The 20,580-nt window shown below is 38.4% G+C and overlaps 1 protein-coding gene across 4 annotated transcripts in view; it reads left to right on the top strand.

The window, feature by feature from the left end:
- GATAD2B (GATA zinc finger domain containing 2B) overlaps positions 1-20,580 on the top strand; it is an 87,193-nt gene that overhangs the window by 32,007 nt on the left and 34,606 nt on the right. For 2 of the 4 annotated variants that reach the window (XM_057725080.1, XM_057725071.1), the window contains exon 2: positions 8,926-8,969. The exons of the other annotated variants lie outside the window; for them this stretch is intronic. The gene's annotated coding sequence lies outside the window, so the exon portion shown is untranslated. The remainder of the gene's footprint in view (positions 1-8,925; positions 8,970-20,580) is intronic. 4 annotated transcript variants of the gene reach the window in all.

Genomic DNA, 20,580 nt, shown 5'->3' with positions numbered 1-20,580 from the left:
CTGGCAGCTTTCCTTTGGTATATATGTATCAGAACTTTTCTGCTCACTTACTATAATTATTCTTTAAAATACATATTATTATAAAATATATTAGTATAATAAGATAACATTATATTTGTGCTGATTTATTATAAGGTGACAGTGGGAGAGGGCTGCTTACCTCCTATTCATTAGCTTTTTAGGCAGTATATCCTAACTTGTCACATTTAAGCATAGGAGCCTTTTTGATCTGTGGTGTGTGTTATTAAACAAAACAGTGTGTCATTTAAGGCACGGTCACCTAGACTCTTCCATTCAAGGATGTGAGCCAGGGTTTGTGCAGTAAACTCAGTGATATAGATGAGACTGTTAAAACAGGTAAACACAATACAAACAGATAGCATAGTTTGATGATTAGGAACATGGGCTGTGTTTGAGTCAGAAAGACCTGTATTTGAGGCAGGCTTAGGTATGTGCAGATTATGAGACCTTGGAAAGTTACTTGTCTGTTTCTGGTTTGTTTGTTTTTTTTCTGTAGAAGGAGAATTATTTAAATTATTAAAGCCCTCCTTTAAAGGGCTTAAATGAGGTAATGCCTTGTAAAGCGCTTTAGCACAGTGTTTATTAGCAAGTAATAAGACCTCAGTGAATTTTAGCAGCTATTACTAATATTCCTATCTATTGGGTTTGTGTATACTGTTCTCAGTGTTCCTGTTAGTTTCTTTAGCTAGTCTGTAACTATCTCCTTTTTAAACTTTTGGCATCTTTTGAGTTACGCTGGATTGATTGACATATATGTTGGAAGAGTCTAGATCAAGAGTCAGAAACTATAGCTACTGCCTGGTTTTATAAACAAAGTTTGATTAGAACACAGCCACACCCTTTTGCTTAGAACAGCAGAGTTGATTTTTATTTTATTTATTTTTGGCTCTGTTGGCTCTTTGCTGCTGCATGTGGGCTTCTCTCTAGTTGTGACGTGCAGGTTTTCTCTTCTCTAGTTGTGGCGTGAGGGCTCAGTAGTTGTGCGACAAAGGCTTATCTGCCCCGCAGCATGTGGGATCTTAGTTCCTCGATTGACCAGGGATTGAACCCGCGTCCCCTGCACTGCAGGATGGATTCTTGACCATTGGACCACCAGGGAAGTCCCAACAGCAGAGTTGAGAAGTTAGCCCACAAAGTCTAAAATGTTTACTGTCTGGCCCTTTACAGAAGAAGTTTGCAGGCTCCTGTTCTAGATCAAGAGTCCTTTTTTTCCTAGAAGAGTGAGCCAGAAAGCAAGTTCTAAAAATCAAAGGGAAGTAATTAAAATAGACTAGATTTAAATGGACCAGAAGGAATTAATCATTTCAGGCTTTTAGAAATGTGATTCTGTAGCCTGGAGAATAGTGGGAAGAGATCCATTGATGTAGCTGATACATGAGTTAGGTGAAGGAAAGTACCATTTGAAATTGATTAGGCAGTAAGGGTACTTACATGGTCTGTTGGGGCATTTCATAGTAGTGGGTGATAAGGGAAGTACAGAGAAGAAAGATTTGCTGCCAAGGAGTTTGCATTAAACCTGAAAAATAGTATGAATTGGTAGGTTACCTATTAAACTAGTGTATTAGTTAGAGTAGGCTAGTGGTTGTCAAAGTGTGATCTATGGACTCCTGGGCATCCCTGAAACCCTTGCAGGGAGTCTTGCGATGAAAGTTATTTCATAGTAATATGAAGGCATTATTTTGCCATTTTCCCTTTATTGGTATTTGCGCTGATGGTCCAAAAACAATGGTAAGTAAACTGCTCTGATGCCTTAGCATGAAATCAAAGCAGTGGCGCTAAACTGTGCTAGTAGTCGTTTTCTTCATTGCCATGCAGTTTAAACTTGCAGATTAAAAAAAAAAAATCTGGTTTCACTTAATGTTCTTGATGAAGCAATAAAAATGAATTTTATTTAATCTTGACCTTTCAGAACATGGGTTTTGAATATTTTGTGTGATAAAATGAGAAGTACTTATAAGGCATTTTTGCTACATGTTGAGGTACAATGATTGTCTCAAGGAAAAGTGCAGTCAAGTTACAAGTTAAGTAGCTGCTTTCTTCATAAAACATTGTTGTTACTTGTTACTTGATGAAAGAATAATCAGGGACTTCCCTGGCGTTCCAGTGGTTAAGACTTTGTGCTCCAAATGCAGGGACTGCAGATTTGATGCCTGGTCAGGGGACTAAGACCCCACATGCCACATGGCACAGCCTAAAAAATTTAAAAAAAAAAAGAATAATCATGAACTGTGATCTTTAGAGTTGGGTATTTGGCAGACATATTCTTGAAATTTTTAAGGAAAGTGACTATATTTGTGCTCAGTGATAAAATTCTAATATAAATTAAACCATGAGTTCGAGAGCTTCCAGGACTTAAGTATCATACTTTTCTGATGAGATTAGTGGTGGTATTGACAGATGTGAGGTTTTTTAAAATATATTTTATAATGAACTATATCAGCATTTGAAATCTGCATGACCTAGTGGATCAGAATTTCCCAAATGATCGATGCATGATGTAAAAAATCACGCTTGGGTAGAATATCCATTCATAGTATAAGGTAGACAATGGATTTTAAAGTAACAGTGTGAAGTTTATTGATAAGGTTTCAGATTTCATGTTGCAGCTAACCTTTAGAAACCTACTGTGAGGATTTTATTTTAGTTGAGGTAAAATTAACGTAACAGAATTAACTATTTTAAGTTGTATAATTTGGTGGCATTTAGTACATTAACAGCGTTTTGCAATCACTGCCTAAATCAAATGCCAGAACATTTTCATCACCCCAAAAGGAAACCTGTGCCCATTAGGTAGTGGCTTCCCATTTCTCCATTTCCAAGCACCTTGCAACCACTAGTTTGCTTTCTGTCTTGATGGATTTATCTATTATGGATATTTCATATAAGTGGAACCATACAATATATGACCTTTTTTGTCTTCTTTCACTTAGCATGTTTTTGAGGTTCATCCATATTGTAGCATGTATCAGTACTTTATTCCTTTTTATGCCTGAATAATATCCACTGTATAAATATACCACATTTTGCTTATCCATTCATCGGTTCACATTCATGTGAACATTGGAGTTGTTTCTGCCTTTTTCGCTACTGTAAATAGTGCTGCTACAAATATTTTGTACAAGTTTTTGTTTGAATACCTGTTTTCAGTTCTTTTATATATCTGTGAGTGGAATTCCTGGGCCATATGATAAGTCTATGTTTTTGATAATTCTAACTTTTTGAGGAACTACCAAACCATTTTCCAAAGCAGATGTCCTACTTTACGTTCCTGCCAGCAATATACTAGGATTACACTTTCTCCACATTCTCACCAACACTTACTTTCTGTCTTTTTGATTATAGTCATCCTAGTAGGTATGAATTGGTATCTTTTCATATGCCTTTTGGCCATTAGTATATCTTTTGGATAAATATCTAAGTCCTTTGCCCACGTGTATTGAGCTTTGAGTATATCAAAGATGAAGATACCCACAGTTCTCATGAATTGAAAGAATATTAGAATACCTCTCTCTAGGATCAGTATGAACTCGTGGGTTTTTAATCTGTGTGCGTGTTCATGCACACGTGCACGCATACAGGTAGATATAGATACGGACATGTGTATGTGCACACATATGTTTCTTGTTCTGAGAGGACAGCACTGCAGTAGTGAGCACATTTGACACCAGTTCTTGGTTTCTAGATGCCAGTCTCCAATAAAAGGAACCAGAGCTCCTTGGAGAAATGACTAGGGCAGAGAAAAAATTCACATGAATCTAACACATCATGTGGTACCAGAAAGTAATGAAATGCTAAAAAAAAATGATGAGACAACTTGAAGGAGCTTCCAATGACCAAATCTGGGACAATTTTTTAAAAAGATTTATTGACTGCGTTGGGTCTTTCTTGCTGTACCTGGGCTTTCTTTAGTTGCGGCAAGCGGGGGCTACTCTTCGTTGCAGTGCGTGGGCTTCTCATTGTAGTGGCCTCTCTTGTAGAGCACAGGCTCTAGGCGTGCAGGCTTCAGTAGTTGCAGCATGCAGGCTCAGTAGTTGTGGTGTCTGGGCTTAGTTGCTCCAAGGCATGTGGGATCTTCCTGGACCAGGGATAGAACCTGTGTCCCCTCCATTTACAGGCAGATTCTTAACCGCTGCGCCACCAGGGAAGTCCCTGGGACAATTTGAAGAATAAAATAAGTAATGATAGTAATGTATTATAACCATGGGATAGAGTATATATCCACAAGTCCGTACTGCTGTAAATAAATACTTGAGTAAATAAATGGGGAAGAGACAGCTATTTATTACAGTAAAATTTAAATTAATATACGAGGGTAAGTAAAAAATTTTCCACACTCTGGCTGTAGAATTTATAGAAGTTTTAATATAACTGGAGTGTGGATAATTTTTGACTTGCCCTCATTAAGAATGATGGAAACATTAGGCAAAAACTACAGTAACAATTGTTGCAGGCAAGAATTATCTATAGATATTAAAAATTAGTGGGTGGGGGCTTCCCTGGTAGCACAGTGGTTAAGAATCCACCTGCAATGGAGGGGACCCGGGTTACATCCCTGGGCTGGGAAGATCCCACATGCCACAGAGCAACTAAGCCTGTGCGTCATAACTACTGTGGAGCAACTGAGCCCTGCGCTCCAGGGCCTGCAAGCTACAGCTAATGAGCCCACGCTCTGCAACTACTGAAGCCTGCGCGCCTAGAACCCGTGTTCCACAATAAGAGAAGCTACTGTAGTGAGAAGCCTATGCACTGCAACGAAGAGTAGCCCCCGCTCTCTGCAACTATAGAAAGCCTACATGCAGCAACGAAGACCCAACGCAGACAATAAATTAAAAAATTAATTAAAAAAATAAAGTAAAATAAAATTAGTGGGTGAAAGTTTGATGCAAAATGGGATTTAGCATAACCTCCCAGTATCTCCCCATGATAACTTTTCGGTGGAGAAATCTGGCAGACGCCACCTCAGTCAAGTTATTAAAGTTAACATCACCCATAGTTCAATGTATTGAGATCATGTACTTCCTGATATGATACACTGAGAAAGGCACAACATCACTTTTGTGACATTGCCAAAAATACATAGCCTCAGTCTAATCATGTGAAAACATCAGGCAAACCCCAAATGAGAGACATTTTACAAAAGAACTAGCCAATACTCTTCAAAAATGTGAAGGTAAAGAAGGACTAATAAACTGTCGCAGGTTGGAGGAGACCAAAGAGACATGACAACTAAATACTATGTGGGATTGTGAATTGTATCCTGGGTCTGAAAAGGATATTAGTAGGAAAACTGGTGAAATATGTACAAGGGCTATAGAGTAGTTAATAGTGCTGTATCAACCATGTTTGTTCCCTGGTTTCAGTAATGTTGTACTGTGATTATATAAGATGTCAACACTACAATTATACTGCAGTTAAAATTTAATTAATTTAAAAATACTTCAGGGGACTTCCCTGGTGGCGCAGTGGTTAAGAATCTGCCTGCCAGTGTGGGGGACACGGGTTTGATCCCTGGTGTGGGAAGATCCCCCAGGCCGCAGAGCAACTGGGCCAATGAGCCACAACTATTGAGCCTGTGTGCTGCAACTGCTGACGCCCACGTGCCTAGAGCTGTGGTCTGCAACGAGAAAAGCCACCACAATGAGAAGCCCATGCACTGCAACGAAGAGCAGCCCCCGCTTACCACAACTAGAGAAAGCCCACGTGCAGCAACAAAGACCCAATGCAGCTGAAAATAAATTTATTTTTTAAAAAATGTTCAACTTAAAACTAAATAATTTTTTTAAAAGATATTAACATTAGGGAGAACAGGATGAAGAGTATGTAGGACTTCTCTGAACTATTGTTGCAACTTTCTGTAAGTTTAAAATTATTTCAAAGGTGGAAAAGTTTCTTTCAATAAAAGTTCATTAAAGACTTTAAATCTAAAATTTTTTTTTAAATGCCGTTCCTTTTCTAACTATGTATATGTTTAAGACCAGAATTTTTTGGGTTTCCCTGGTTGGTCCATGGCTAAGACTCCAGGCTCTCGATGCAGTGGGCCTGGGTTCGATCCCTGGTCAGGGAGCTAGATCCTGTATGCTGCAACTGAAGATCCTGCGTGCTGCAGCTAAGACCCAATGCAGACAAATAAATAAATAAATATTTTTTTAAAAAAACAGATTTTTTTCTCCATATACTTCAACTGAAACAATGTATCACAGTAGATTGAATGCAGCAGCAGCTATGGGAATCCAGCTGTCTTTTTTTTTTCCCCTTTATTTTTAAATTTTTTTTGACATACAATAAACTGCATATATTTAAAGTGTACAATTTGATATTTTTTTCTTACTAGTAATGTATATATGGCAATCCCAGTCTCCCAATTCATCCCCTCCCAGCTGTCTTTTATTTTAAGCCAGACATTAACAAGATTTGCAAAACTGTAAAATAATGCCACTGTTATCACTAAATTGTTGTTTTTGGGGGGAGGTAGTTATTTTTTAATAAAAGATATGTTATTTATGTTGACATGGAATGTGGGCTTAGTTTTTAATGAATTACTATTTTTTTTTTTTGGCACACGGGCTTAGTTGCTCCGTGGCATGTGGGATCTTCCTGGAGCAGGGATCGAACCTCTGTCCCCTACATTGGCAGGCGGATTCTTAACCACTGCGCCACCTAGGAAGCCCTAATGAATTACTATTTTTAAAGTTATGTTTTAATTTCTAATATGGTGACTGTTGATAGTTATAGCCTACAAGCAAAATCTCTTTGGAGTCTTAATGTTGCTCCAAGGCGTGTGGGATCTTCCTGGACTGGAGGTCGAACTCATGTCCCTTGCATTGGCAAGTGGATTCTTAACCATTGCGCTCCCAGGGGAGTCCAGAACAATGGTTCTTATAATTTAGTGTGCATCAGAGTCACCTGGAAGGCCTGTTAAAACATAAAACACAGTTCTTAATCCCTATCCCCAGAATTTCTGATTCATAGGTTTGGAATGGGGCACGAGAGTTTGTATATCCAACAAATTCCCAAGAGATGCTGATACTACTAGCGGGGGATCAACTTCTAGGGTTTGAAACTGTTTTGCAACCAATAGGAAGGAGAAAAAACATGAAAGAGTTTGCCTACTTTTTCTTACAGTTCTTAGGCTGAAAGTAGCATACATCACTTCCTCTGTATTCCATTGGCAAGAATTTGGCCTAACAATCACCAAGGGAGGCTAGGAAATGTAGTGAGCAGAACAGCTAGGTAGCCAGTTTTTCCATTACTATGGAAGGAGGGGGGAGTTAATTTTGATGGGCAGTGAACAACGATATCAAGACATTGGGAAAGGACTTCCGTGGTGGTCCAGTGGTTCAGATCCGCCTTCCAATGCAGGGGTCTCTGGTTCCAATCCCTGGTCAGGGAACTAAGATCCCACATGCTGCAGGGCAGCTAAGCCTGCACGCCACAGCTACTGAGCCTGCATGCTCTGGAGCCTGAGAGCCACAATTAGAGAGAAGCCCGTGCGCCACAACCGAAGAGCCTGAATACCACAACTAAAACCTGATGCAGCCATAAATAAATAAATAATATTTAAGACATTGAAAGAATACTTGGATAGGTTTAATTAACTAGGGAATATGTTTTATCAGATAAAGAACAGGAATTTACTTAGAAATGTGGCAGGGGAAAGTCTAGGAGAGTACTATATGTATATATAGAAGTGAGACTGTCTTTTGGAAGATTGGGACAGAATAATTTGGTTAGGAGGGCAGAGTAAAGGGGGCCAGGTAGTAAGTAATAGTGGAAGGTATTATATTGCAAGAAGGCCTATCAGATTTATATGATAAATTGAAGCTGCAAGAAGCCAGCTGAGAAGCTGTTCTCCTGCTGTAAGGGTCTTAAGGTTATTCTCTGTTGATGATGCTCTGTGTTGTTATTTTCCCACTTTAAATCATAGTCACAAAAATTATTTTAGGGGTTCTTGGTGCCCTGGTATTAATTACCCATATATGGGTATGTGATCCTTAACTTTATCTAATGTGACCCCAGGAGGTGGCAGTTGTATGGTATATCCACTCACCTCCTTGGCCTACAAACCCAAATGAAAAATGGGAAGCCAAAACTTAGCTGACCACCTAGAATAGGGTGGGGATATTGTATGGGGGTTGAGGCTTCTTGGTTTAGAAATGGGAACATGTTTATATAGAGAATAATCATCAAATGTCTCCATCTAGTAAGAAGGCTGAATAATCCTGAAATAGCAGAAATGAATCAGTTCTGCTCTTGAAGTTAGAATTGTGTGGCATTTGCTCCGTCTCATTTGCTCCCTTGTCCCCTACCAAAACAGCATGCAGATGAAGGGTTCAGTTATTCATCTAACAGATAATCATTGAATGATTTTTTTTTTTTTTTTAAGTTCCAGGGACTTATCTCAGAACTGGGGATATAACAGTGAACAAAGCAGACAAATACCTCAGTCCATAATGTTTATAAGTTAGTGAATGAAGGAGGAAGACAATAACAAAATGCATACTATGTTGGAAAAATAAATCAGGATTTAGGTGAAAGGGTTAATGTGCCTTTGTTTTCAATGTAAATCAGTTTAAGTAGGACCCATGATGTCCTACCTAAGAAGAGCTTAAGACAAATTCTAATTATGTCATATATGTAATTTTTGCACCTTTAATTTGGAGAAATAAGTCTTGACTCAGCAGAAAGTTGTTAAAAGTGAATTGTGATTTCTTTGGATCTCAGCTTCTTTCTTTCCAGGCTTGATGCTTTAGTGGTATTTGTAGTAATTCACCAGTGTCTTCTGTAGTTGTGTCAGGTTTATTTCTAACCTGTGGTTGATAATACTGCTAGATATATTGTAAATGTATTGTAGTATAATAAACACTTTAAGGTATGATATGTCCTGTGTGTTTTTGTCCTATACAGCAATCAGAGTGGTCTCTCTTGGTTTCCTGTTATCTAAACCTCCTGTAAGTAAATTTATTTATTTATTTACTTATTTATTGGCTGAGTTGGGTCTTTGTTGCTGCACGCAGGCTTTCTCTAGTTGGGTGAGCGAGGGCTACTCTTCGCTGCAGTGTGCAGGCTTCTCATTGCGATGGCTTCTTTTGTTGTGGAGCATAGGCTCCAGGCGCACAGGCTTCAGTCATTGTGGAATGTGGGCTCAATAGTTGTGGCTCGTTGGCTCTAGAGTGCAGCCTCAATAATTGTGGCGCACGGGCTTAGTTGCTCCGAGGCATGTGGGACCTTCCCAGACCAGGGCTCGAACCTGTGTCCCCTGCATTGACAGGTGGATTCTTAACCACTGCACCACCAGGGAAGTCCCAACCTCCTTTTAATGAGAGCTCAGATATTCTGATTGATGCATACTCTTCTCAAGCCCTTGTCTGCAACCTTTTCTATTCCATCAAATGTTGAATTCCAGAGATTGTTAACCTCTAGGACTGTGTGGAAGCAACTTCTAAGATGATCCAATAAAATGGTACGTTAGGAGATAATTTCACTCTTTGTAGCATCTAACATATTCCATAGCCATTTTGTTTTTCCTTAGGGGCTTTTACCCTCATTCGAGGACTTTGTTTTGCAGTTTGGTTTGTATGTGTTTAAGTTCCTTTAGGGAACTGAAATAGAGAGGTTCCATCCTAGGAAAAGTGCAGAGTTAATTGTTGGAAATGATTGGCAGTAGGGAGCATTAGATAGCTTGGAAGGAGTTCATCTATCTGGTTTGCATTAGGGTAGGTTGGAGATGTACAGAACAGAACCATTGCTCTGTGATCTTTGCCAGGACCTGAAAGTACAATTTGCTTCCGGTTTGGTGGAAGTCAGATGGCCATTCATTCAGTTTAGATTTGCAAGTAGTGGGCGTGAGCCTACCAATCTCTGAAGCCCCGCTGAGATAGAATTTATTTGTATGGTTATGTTTATCCCTTTAAAGTACAAGAATTTTCATTACAGAAAATTAGACCTACTCTTTGCGGAATAAATATCTGGCTAGGCTGCTACTTATAACATTCTCCCTTCTTTGTTATGACTGGTATAGTATACAGAGCTAAGAATATCCTTGAGGGATATTCTGGAGAAACTTTTGTGAGACTTTCCTAAGGCTTACAGATCACTGCTGTTTCCCTTTCATGACTGCCTCCCAGCTCTTGTTTCCTCAAAGTACAAAAATGGTTACCCTCACAGTCCACTGAACTCAAATACCTCTGATTTTACTAGTCTGATTATGTGAGTGTGTGTATGGTAAATGTTTAGTTTGTATGTGTGCTGCTATTTTCATATGTTGTGCTATGGCAGACAATAATTGAATAAAAGTCTTTACTGATGGAACAGAATGTTACAGGTGACCACCATCAATAAAATGAAGTTGGCATGAGCGTTGAAACCCACTTCCTTGGTATAGTGGCAGGTTTTAATCATGACTCACCTATGTATTGTATGACTGTGGACAGGTTTTTTTAGTCTTTCTAAGTCTCAATTACTTCATTCATAGGATGGGGATAATATGGACTTCATAGGAGTGTTTGTGGTTCTTAGCCCAGAGTTTTGATATTTAGCCTCACTGAAATGTTATTCTCCTTTCTCCTATTTCCCCTGCCCCTTTGCCCCCAATACATACCATGTTGCTTCTCTTCCCATTGAAGTACACTTTCTCCCAACTGTTTTCAGATTTGTGTGATGAATGTGTTGCTTGAAAAATGGTTTATCTGAGAAGAGTATGGTTTATCTCCTGAGTATGTGTGTATAAAGTGTACCTAAGAGATCATGTTTTTCAAAGCAGTGTGAAAGATCAGAACCATTCAAAACTTCTTTCCTACTGCCCCTTGTTGTTAGTGCCCTGGTGTAAAATATGAAAAAAAAATTTTTGTTTTCTTCTTTTAAGTATTATTTTTATAGTATTCCTAAGGGGAGCCTACTTTTTCTCTACTTTGCCCAAAGAAAAATGGAGAGTTATAGGTAAGTTCTGAAGGAGGTTGGGAAAATGTGGCTAACTCCTATTCCTTTATTTAATTATATACTCCCTAGATTACTTAGTTGCCTCTTTCTTTTGTGAAAATTTAGGGCAGTCATTCTTAAACTATATAGAGTACCTAATAATCTCCAGGAAAACATAAAATTCAGATTCCTTGGCTCCTCACTGAGAAATTCCAGTTCATCACTTTGAAATGGCCCAGGGAGGATGCATTTTAAACACATATCTGAAGTAATTCTGCTGTAGGGTCTAAAATGATACTTAGAGAAACATGGATTTAAAGTAAAAGAAATGACAAAATTAAATTTATTGAGTTCCATCCATGAGTGACACATTGGTCTACATTGCCTTCTACAGTGATATTTCTCCAAACCTTCTGTGGTGAAGGACCAATTGTTTTTTTTTTTTATTTTCTAATATAGCATGGACCAATACTTTTGTAAATATAGTGAGATGAATTACTGGAAAAGGGGGATAAAAAAAAGATATCCAAATTCCAGCCCAGTGTTTTTTGGGGTTTTTTATAAATTTATTTATTTATTTATTTATTTATTTTGTTGGCTGTGTTGGGTCTTTTTTTGCTGTGCGCGGGCTTTCTTTTAGTTGCAGTGAGTGGGGGCTACTCTTTGTTGTGGTAGCTCGGGCTCCCCATTGCCGTGGCTTCTCTTGTTGCGGAGCACGGGCTCTAGGCATGTGGGCTTCAGTAGTTGCAGCACATGGGCTCAATAGTTGTGGTTCATGTGCTCTAAAGCGCAGGCTCAGTAGTTGTGGTGCACGGGCTTCATTGATCTGCGGCATGTGAAATCTTCCTGGAGCAGGGATGGAACCCGTGTCCCCTGCATTGGCAGGTGGATTCTTAACCACTGTGCCACCTAGGAAGCCCCAGCCCAGTGTTTTTTATTGTTAGATTCAACAGGCATAAAATTACTCTTGTCAGATTAAAACAGAAGTTTCTAAATCCCTGCTCTCATCCTCTATGCTTAACTTGTTGCAGAGTGGTAACAGTTCATATGGACCACCACCAGTCTGTGGACCACACTTTGAGTAGCATTGTTCTTCAGAAAATGAAGATGAGTTTCTGTTGAAACTGGCAAACGAGAAACCTAGTCTCTTCTACAAATCCCAGGAAGCCTGATTTCTTCACTTATAAAATTGAGACAGTTTTACTACTCTACCTATCTTATAGGGATGTTATTCTCATATACAGTGTAAGGTATGTAAAAGTACATTGCAAACCAAAAATACTAATGTAAGTTATATTAATCGTCAGAAACACTTATTGAACATATTATTGTGCAGGGACATTGTTAGCAACTAGAGATATAGAGATATATGGCAAGGAGCTTACTATTCAGTTATATATTTGCCACATAAGGTTGGCAGTATGCTGAGCTGATTAAATTCCAGCTTCATTAACATTTTCCTAGACTTGTGCAGTCTTTTTCTGAACTCTGGTGGCATGCTTATATTTTAAAATATGTAATTTTGGAATGTTTCTATGTAATGCCTGAGATAGGAACTTTTTGAAAGTATGTAACATTTCTCTAATAGATTGGAAACATTTTGGAGGCAGGCTCTCTTTTGAGTTGGAATTTCTTGTCATCCTGGTGTATGGGTCCTTTGCTGTTAATCCTGGAGCAGATCACCCCTTCTCCCAACTGGCTTCCAGTCTGAGGCTTGCTGCCCAGCACCATACCCTTTCTCTCCTCTGACTACCTCCTCTTCTCAGAGTGTTCGCAAGAGAGAGAGTTCCTTGAAACCAGGAATTTTTGACTGCCTTTTATGAACAGGTTAGGTGCAAGAGATAAAATGAATAACATATAAGGTTCCTGACCTCTGAGAGCTCACAGTTTTTTTAAGGGAAAAGGACAAGTAATTCACTAATGAGACAGGTACTGACATGTTCAAAATGGTTTGAGAACATCTAATTTAGCCTCTAAAATGAGACACTGTTAAAGGTGAAAGAACATTGTTAATCATCAGGAGGGGACACTAGGTATAAGTTGGGACTGTCCCATGCAAACCAGAACATATTTCACCTATTTATAAAAGAAATGCCTTTGTGTAGCCTTAAAGTAAGAGTTGGCGGATTTACTTGGGAAAGAAAATAGCACACAGATAAGTTTGGAAGCGTGAAAGAATATGTTGGTGTGCCTAGCGCATGAAATACTTGAGGGCAGGAGTAGTAGAAGATAAGGTTGCGAAGGTAAATTGAGACGAGATGATGTAGGGACCTGTGTGCTGGTGTTGTAGATAATGGAAAGTCTGATATTGAGGGTGGGATGATAAGATTAGATTTTTTTTCCTTTTAAAGATCACTTTTCTGGCTATATGGAAGATGAAGGCTAGGGGCGGGGGGAGGACCTTAGAGACTGAGGCCACAAAATCTTTTATAATATTTGCTATAGATTAGGAGAGAAAAAATGATATTAAGGGATGGCAGGAAAGTTGGAAAGAAAGAAGAGACTCCAGAGATATTTAGATCTTTTAGAGATATTTAGACTTGGGAGGGGGGAAGGGCACTTGGCTTTCCAGGACACCAGGCTCTCCTGGTTTTCTTCCTACCTCACAGACCGCTATTCAGTCTTACTTGTTAGGTATGCTTATCAATTTATAAATGTTGGGGTACCCCAAAGCTCAGCCCTCATACCTCCTTGCTGTTTGCATTCACTTCTTAAATGATTCTGTCTATCCCCATGACTTTAAATTCTGTCTGTATGTTTATGACTCCTGAATTTGTATCTTCAGCCAAACATCTCCTCTTAATTCTAGAGTTGTGTCTGATAGGCATTTCAAACTTTACATGTTAGAACTATGCTTTTCATTTTTCACTCCAAACATGCCATTATTCACCATTTTCATAAAAGGCATCATTATTTATAACAGCCCTGGAGTCATCCTTGACTATTTTTCCCTCATACTTCACATCCAGTACACCAACATTTCTGTTGGCTCTTCTTTCAAGACATATCCTGATACTTGCTTTTGGCCCCTGGATTACCTCTCCTACCTCATTTCTTGCCACTCTCCCTGTTGGATATGGCACTTCATCTTTACCTTTTTACTATTTCTAGCATATACTAAGCACCATTCTATCTCAAGCAGCATTCTTGCTTTTTTTTCTCTACCTTTTATATTCTCTCCCCCATATATGCACTTTCCACTTAACTCAGGATTTAGCTCAAATGTTACCTTTTTAGGTAGTATTTTCCTAACTGTGCTTTTAAGAATAGTCTCTTCCCCCCATCTGACACTCTGTCCCCTTTTCATGCTTAACTTTTTTCAAGGTACTTATCACTACTTTACCTGCCCATATTACTTACTTGTTTGTTTCTTTTTCCTACTAGAATAAGTCCATGAGGATAGAGACTTTGTTCAGTGTTGTATCCTCAGTGCCTAGAAAAATGCTAATAATAAATGTTAGACATTTCCTAAATGTTGTACTTCATAGAATCAAAGATGCCATTGATACTTGTTTTTAAATTGAAGTATAGTTGATTTACAATGTTGTGTTAGTTTCTGGTATACAGCAAAGTGATTCAGTTATACATATATATGTATTCTTTTTCATTTTATTTTCCATTATGGTTTATTACAGTATATTGAATATAGTAGGACCTAGTTATCTCTTTTATATATAATAGTTTGTATCTGCTAATCCCAAACTCCTAATCCATCCCTCCCCCACCCCCTTTCCCCTTTGTTAACCTTAAATTTGTTTTCTATGTCTGTGAGTCTGTTCCTGTTTTGTAAATAAGTTCATTTGTGTCATACTTTAGATTCCACATATTAGTGATATCATATCATATTTGTCTTTCTCTGACTTACTGTACTTAATACAGTAATCTCTAGGTCTATCCATGTTGTTGCAGATGTGAAGATGCCATTGATTTTAAGATGTATCAGTATTTTATGAACCAATTAGAAAGAAGAAATACTATCAGTTGTTAGATGCCATTGATTATAAGACACAGCCTGATCTCAGAGGTTAAAATAGAGGAAATTACGTATGTTAGAACCTGTGAAAAAATTGTTTGAATGAGTGAAGTAGGAAGGTGTCATCTCATGACTTTAGAGTTTCTAACTTGATTAAAGGAATGATATCTATTATAAATATGGAATACAAGAGAAAGAATAAGATTGATAGAGGAAAGGATATCTCCTCACATTTGTGTAACTCATGTGGCAGAAGCAAGAAGAATCTTGCAAGAAGGAGGAAGAAATCCGCTATCTACTCTGAGACCTAGATTATTCTGTTCTTGAAGTCACCCACATTATAACATTCTTATTAATAGGTCACTTCTGTTCTGAGGGTAAACACATCTCCAGGTTTCTCAATTACTGTTATGATCCTTGAATTCATCCTTTAATTACTTGTATTTCTTACTACTATGTACATATTAGGTGCTTCAGAACTGTTTAAATGATTTCAGGAGAATCTTCACTTGATCCCTTCATTGAGGTAGAGGTTCTCATTTCCTCCAACCTTCTTTCTGTGTTGTTGGATTCTCTAATTTGGAGTTATTTAAAATATTACATGAAAGTGAACAGGTCTTGGTAGACCTGTGGCTGATTGATAACTCCCAGTGGCAGAAAGCAAACCAAGAATTGGCTCTTCTTAAAAATGTAAGAAGGGAATTTTTAAAATAAATTGAAGATTAAGCTGTGAACAGCATTAGAACTTTGTCTATTTCTTAAATATGCTGATATGCCTTAAACTGTAGTTGTAGATCATTGTCATTTTGCTGTTTGAAAATAACTAGTGTGTTTTTAAAACTTGTGTAATCTACTTTCAGTGTTAATGCAGAATTGTCATATATGTAAACTGCATGTTAGACACTTGTCTTTTTTAAAAAACTAAAATAATTGTATTGACATGAGCATATCATTTTTTCAAGTATAAAAGTAATCACTTAGAAACTTGCTCAGTAATTTGGTGTCTGTTAAGGTAGGAAAGTGGTGGATAGATAATCTATGCATATATCACTAGTGCCAAGACATAAAGTGGGGGAAAATACATTTTTACCTCCCCCCCCCCCAAAAATGTAAGAAGGGGTGATGATTTCAGCACTTCCTATTTATAACTGTCATAAGGATTTATTTACTAGGACTATCCCGTTCTGAACCCCATAGACTTCTATAGTCTGAATTCTCCCTATATCGTACTTTACCACTCTACTTTTGTACTTGAATAGAGGAATATAGTGGATTTGGTGACTAATCTTTACATATTTTATTAACATGAAAATTTTATCACGTGCAACTAGTTTTATTAGTGCCTGCAGTTGAAAAGGGAATCTTTGTTCTATGAAAGGACACTGTAGCAAAGGCAAGTCAGAGCTATGCATGTATGTATATATATTTTTTTAAGTTATATTTATAAAAAGTTATAAAACATACTGTTTATTCCTTTTCAAATATAAAAGCAAGACATGAGGAGTCCAGATTTCTTATCTGATGTGTCTTTTTTCCAAGGCAGTTAGTAGAACTGTGATAACTAACTCAGAATGATCTCACTCTTCAGGTGGGATCCTGTCATCTGCATGTAAAGAACAACTTAATCCCTAACCAGCCCAGCTGGTAACCATATCCATAGTATCAGGAAGTCTACATGCATTTCACCTTAACAGTGCTGCTCTGTTGAATGTTTCACACTGTCCATATTATATATATCCACATTACTTTCCTGTTCTCTGTAGTCAGGTTAAAGACCTCCTTTTTTTTTTTTTTTTTCTTTTTTCTATTTTTTCTTTTTATTTATTTATTTTTCTGTTTTTTATTTTTTAAGCTCTTTATTGGAATATAATTGCTTTACACTCTTTTACCAGCTTTTGAGGTACACCAAAGTGAATCAGCTGTATTTATACATACATCCCCACATCCCCTCCCTCCTGCTCTCCCTGTCCTGGCCCTCTAAGGCATCACCCATCATCGAGTTTATCTCCCTTTGTTACACAGCAACTTCCCACTAACTATTTTACAGTTGGTAGTCTTTATATGTCTGTGCTACTCTCTCACTTGGTCCCAGCTTCCCCTTTGCCCCCCCGCCCCCCCCCCCCAACCCCATGTCCTCCAGTCCATTCTCTGCATCCTTATTCTTGCCCTGTCACTGGGTTCATCAGTACAATTTTTTTTTTTTAGATTCCGTATAGATGAATTAGCATACAATATTTATTTTTCTCTTTCTGGCTTACTTCACTCTGTATGACAGACTCTAGGTCTATCCACCTCATTACATATAGCTCCATTTCATTCCTTTTTATGGCTGAGTAATATTCCATTGTGTATATGTGCCACATCTTCTTTATCCATTCATCTGTTGATGGGCGGGCATTGAGGTTGCTTCCATGTCCTGGCTATTGTAAGTGCTGCAGTGTACATTATGGTACATGTTTCTTTTTGGATTATGGTTTTCTCTGGGTATATGCCCAGTAGTGGGATTACTGGATCATATGGTAGTTCTATTTTTAGTTTTTTAAGGAACCTCCAAACTGTTTTCCATAGTGGCTGTACTAACTCACATTCCCACCAACAGTGCAGGAGAGTTCCCTTTTCTCCACACCCTCTCCAACATTTATTGTTCTAGATTTTTTGATGATGGCCATTCTGACCAGTGTGAGGTGATACCTCATTGTGGCTTTGACTTGCATTTCTCTGATGATTAGTGATATCGAGCCTCTTTTCATGTGTTTATTGGCCATCTGTATGTCTTCTTTGGAGAAACGTCTGTTTAGGTCTTCTGCCCATTTGTGGATTGGGTTATTTGCTTTTTTGGTATTAAGCTGCATGAGCTGCTTGTATATTTTGGAGATTAATCTTTTGTCCGTTGCTTCGTTGGCAAGTATTTTCTCCCATTCTGAGGGTTGTCTTCTTGTCTTGTTTATGGTTTCTTTCGCTGTGCAAAAAGCTTTTGAGTTTCATGAGGTCCCATTTGTTTATTCTTGATTTTATTTCCATGATTCTAGGAGTTGGGTCAAAAAGGATCTTGCTTTGATGTATGAAAGATCTCCTTTTGAAAAAGGAGTCTGTTCTGTTCTGCTTATCTTTTTTGTTTTAATTAGAACAATCTAAATTTTTCAATTTTTTAAAAAATTGAAAAATTTTAAATGTGTAGAAAAAAACCAAAGAATAGTACAATGAACAGCTCTGTAACTACTGTCTTGAGTCAACAATGAATATTTTGCCATATTTGCTTCATTGATAGGTAACATATTTTTTGCTGAATCATTTTGAAGTAAGTTTTAGACATTTCCTCTAAATACTTAAGATTGCAGGGTCAGGCAGAATAATGCCCCTTTCCCCAAAGTGTCCACATCCTAATCCCCAGAACCAATGAATATGTTCAGTTTCATGGCAAAGGGAAATTAATACAGCAGATGGAATTAATAAGGTTGCTAATCAGCTCACCTTTAAATATAGATAATATTCTGGGTTATCCAGGTGTGTCCAGTGTAATCACAAGGGTCCTTAAAATGGAGAAAGGCAAAAGAACGTCAGAAAGACGGCAATATGAGGAGTGGGCCCAACATTGATGGCTTTGAAAATGGAGAAATGGCCATGAGCCAAGGAAAGCAGGTGGTCTCTAGCTGGAAAAGGCACAAAAATAGATACTCCTCCAGAGACTGCAGGAGGAATGTAGGAAGCCCAGTGATGCCCTGAATTTGGTCCAGTGAGATCCATTTTAGACTTCTGACTTACAGACAGTAGGGTAATAAATTTGTACTGTTTAAACCACTGTTTGTGGTAATTTGCTACGGTAGCCATAGAAAACTAGTACAATTGCTTCTCCAAACAAGGACAATTTTCTGTTCAACCACAATACCATTATCACACCTAACAAGATTTTTTTTAAATAAATTTATTTATTTACTTGTTTATTGGCTGCATTGGGTCTTCGTTGCTGCACATGGGCTTTCTCTAGTTCCAGAGAGTAGGGGCTAGTCTTCATTGCAGTGTGCAGGCTTCTCATTGCCTTGGCTTCTCTTGTTGTGGAGCATGGGCTCTAGGCGTGCGGGCTTCAGTAGTTGTGGCACATGGGCTTAGTTGCTCTGTGGCATGTGGGATCTTCCCAGACCAGGGCTCAAACCCGTGTCCCCTGCATTGGCAGGCGGATTCTTAACAACTGAGCCACCAGGGAAGCCCCACACCTAACAAGATTAATAGTAATTCCTTAATATTATCTAATATCCAGTCCAGCTGAAATTTCTTTAATAATATCTTTGGTAGATTTCCTTTTTCTTTCTTTCTTTCTTTCTTTCTTTCTTTCTTTCTTTCTTTCTTTCTTTCTTTCTCTCTCTCTCTCTCTCTCTCTCTCTCTCTCTCTCTCTCTCTCTCTCCTCTCTCTCTTTCCTTCTCTCTCTCTCTTTCTTCCTTTCTTTCTTCTTTCTTCTTTTTTTCCTTTTCTTTTTTCTCCCTGCTTCAGGTCTTTGTTGCGACGTGTGGGCTTTGTGGGCTTCTCTCTAGTTGTGGCATGTAGGTTTTCTCTAGTTACCTCGCATGAACTCCAGGGCGCATGGGCTCTGTAGTTTGCAGCACATGGGCTCTCTCATTGAGGCATGCAAGCTCAGTAGTTGTGGCATGCAGGCTTAGCTGCCCTGTGGCATGTGGGATCTTAGTTCCCTGACCAGGGATTGAACCCTCATCTAAGGCGAATTCTTTACCACTGGACCACCAGGGAAGTCCCTAGATTTTCTTATTAAAACCAAGATCCTGTCAAGTATCATACCTTGCATTTGGTATGTCTCTAAGTGTCTCTTAATCTAGAACATTCTGCAGTGCCCCACCTCTTTTAGTATCAACTTTTGAAGAGACCAGACTAGTCAATTTGCAACATGTTCTACATTGTAGATTTGTCAAGTTGTTTCCATATGGCATCACTTAGCTTGTTCTCTGATTCTCTGTGTGTCCTATAAACTGGACTTCAATGTAAAGTTTATATGTTTTTGGCAAAAATACTTCATGGGAGATGGTGTGTACTTCATACTGCATCACATCAGGAGGCATGTAATATCTGATTGTCTTACTGTTTACACTGCCAAGTTTGATACCTGGGTTAAGGTGACAACAACAACTCTATTGTTAAGGTGTGTTTTTCCCTTTGCAGTTAGTAGTCTTTGGTGGTGTTTTGTTTATGTAAGCTGGGAGGCCTATCTTCTCTGAAAGGAAAATAAATTTTGAACTTCCACACCATCATTTTTGACTCTGGAGTATGGCAGACCATATAACTAAAACTGTTTGCAGTTCCATTACAAAACCACCTAGTGATGCTGGATAAAATACTGTAAAACTAACTTTTTTTTTTTTTTTTTAACATAGCTGAGCCTGAAAGAAGTAAGGGAAATTCTCTGGGACCACACAAATGAAAGGGAACTGAAAATGAGCAGTGTGCATGTGACTTAATGCTGTGGCAGTTCTGGGGGCTTTTCTAGTTTCAGTAACCAAAAGACTTGGTCTTTTGGGCGGGCATACCGAGTGGCAAGCAGGTTGACACAAGGGACCAGTTTTGTGAAAGACAGTTTTTCCATGGACTGGGGTGGGGGTGGGGGGTGTTTCAGGCAGTAATGCAAGCGATGAGGAGCCATGGGGAGCAGCAGTTGAAGCTTCTCTCA

Source organism: Hippopotamus amphibius, chromosome 1, assembly GCF_030028045.1.
Source record: "Hippopotamus amphibius kiboko isolate mHipAmp2 chromosome 1, mHipAmp2.hap2, whole genome shotgun sequence".
In the NCBI taxonomy this organism is placed as follows: Eukaryota; Metazoa; Chordata; class Mammalia; order Artiodactyla; family Hippopotamidae; genus Hippopotamus; species Hippopotamus amphibius.
The sequence above is the reverse complement of the archived record's forward strand: the minus strand, read 5'-3'. Positions and strand labels throughout refer to the sequence as shown.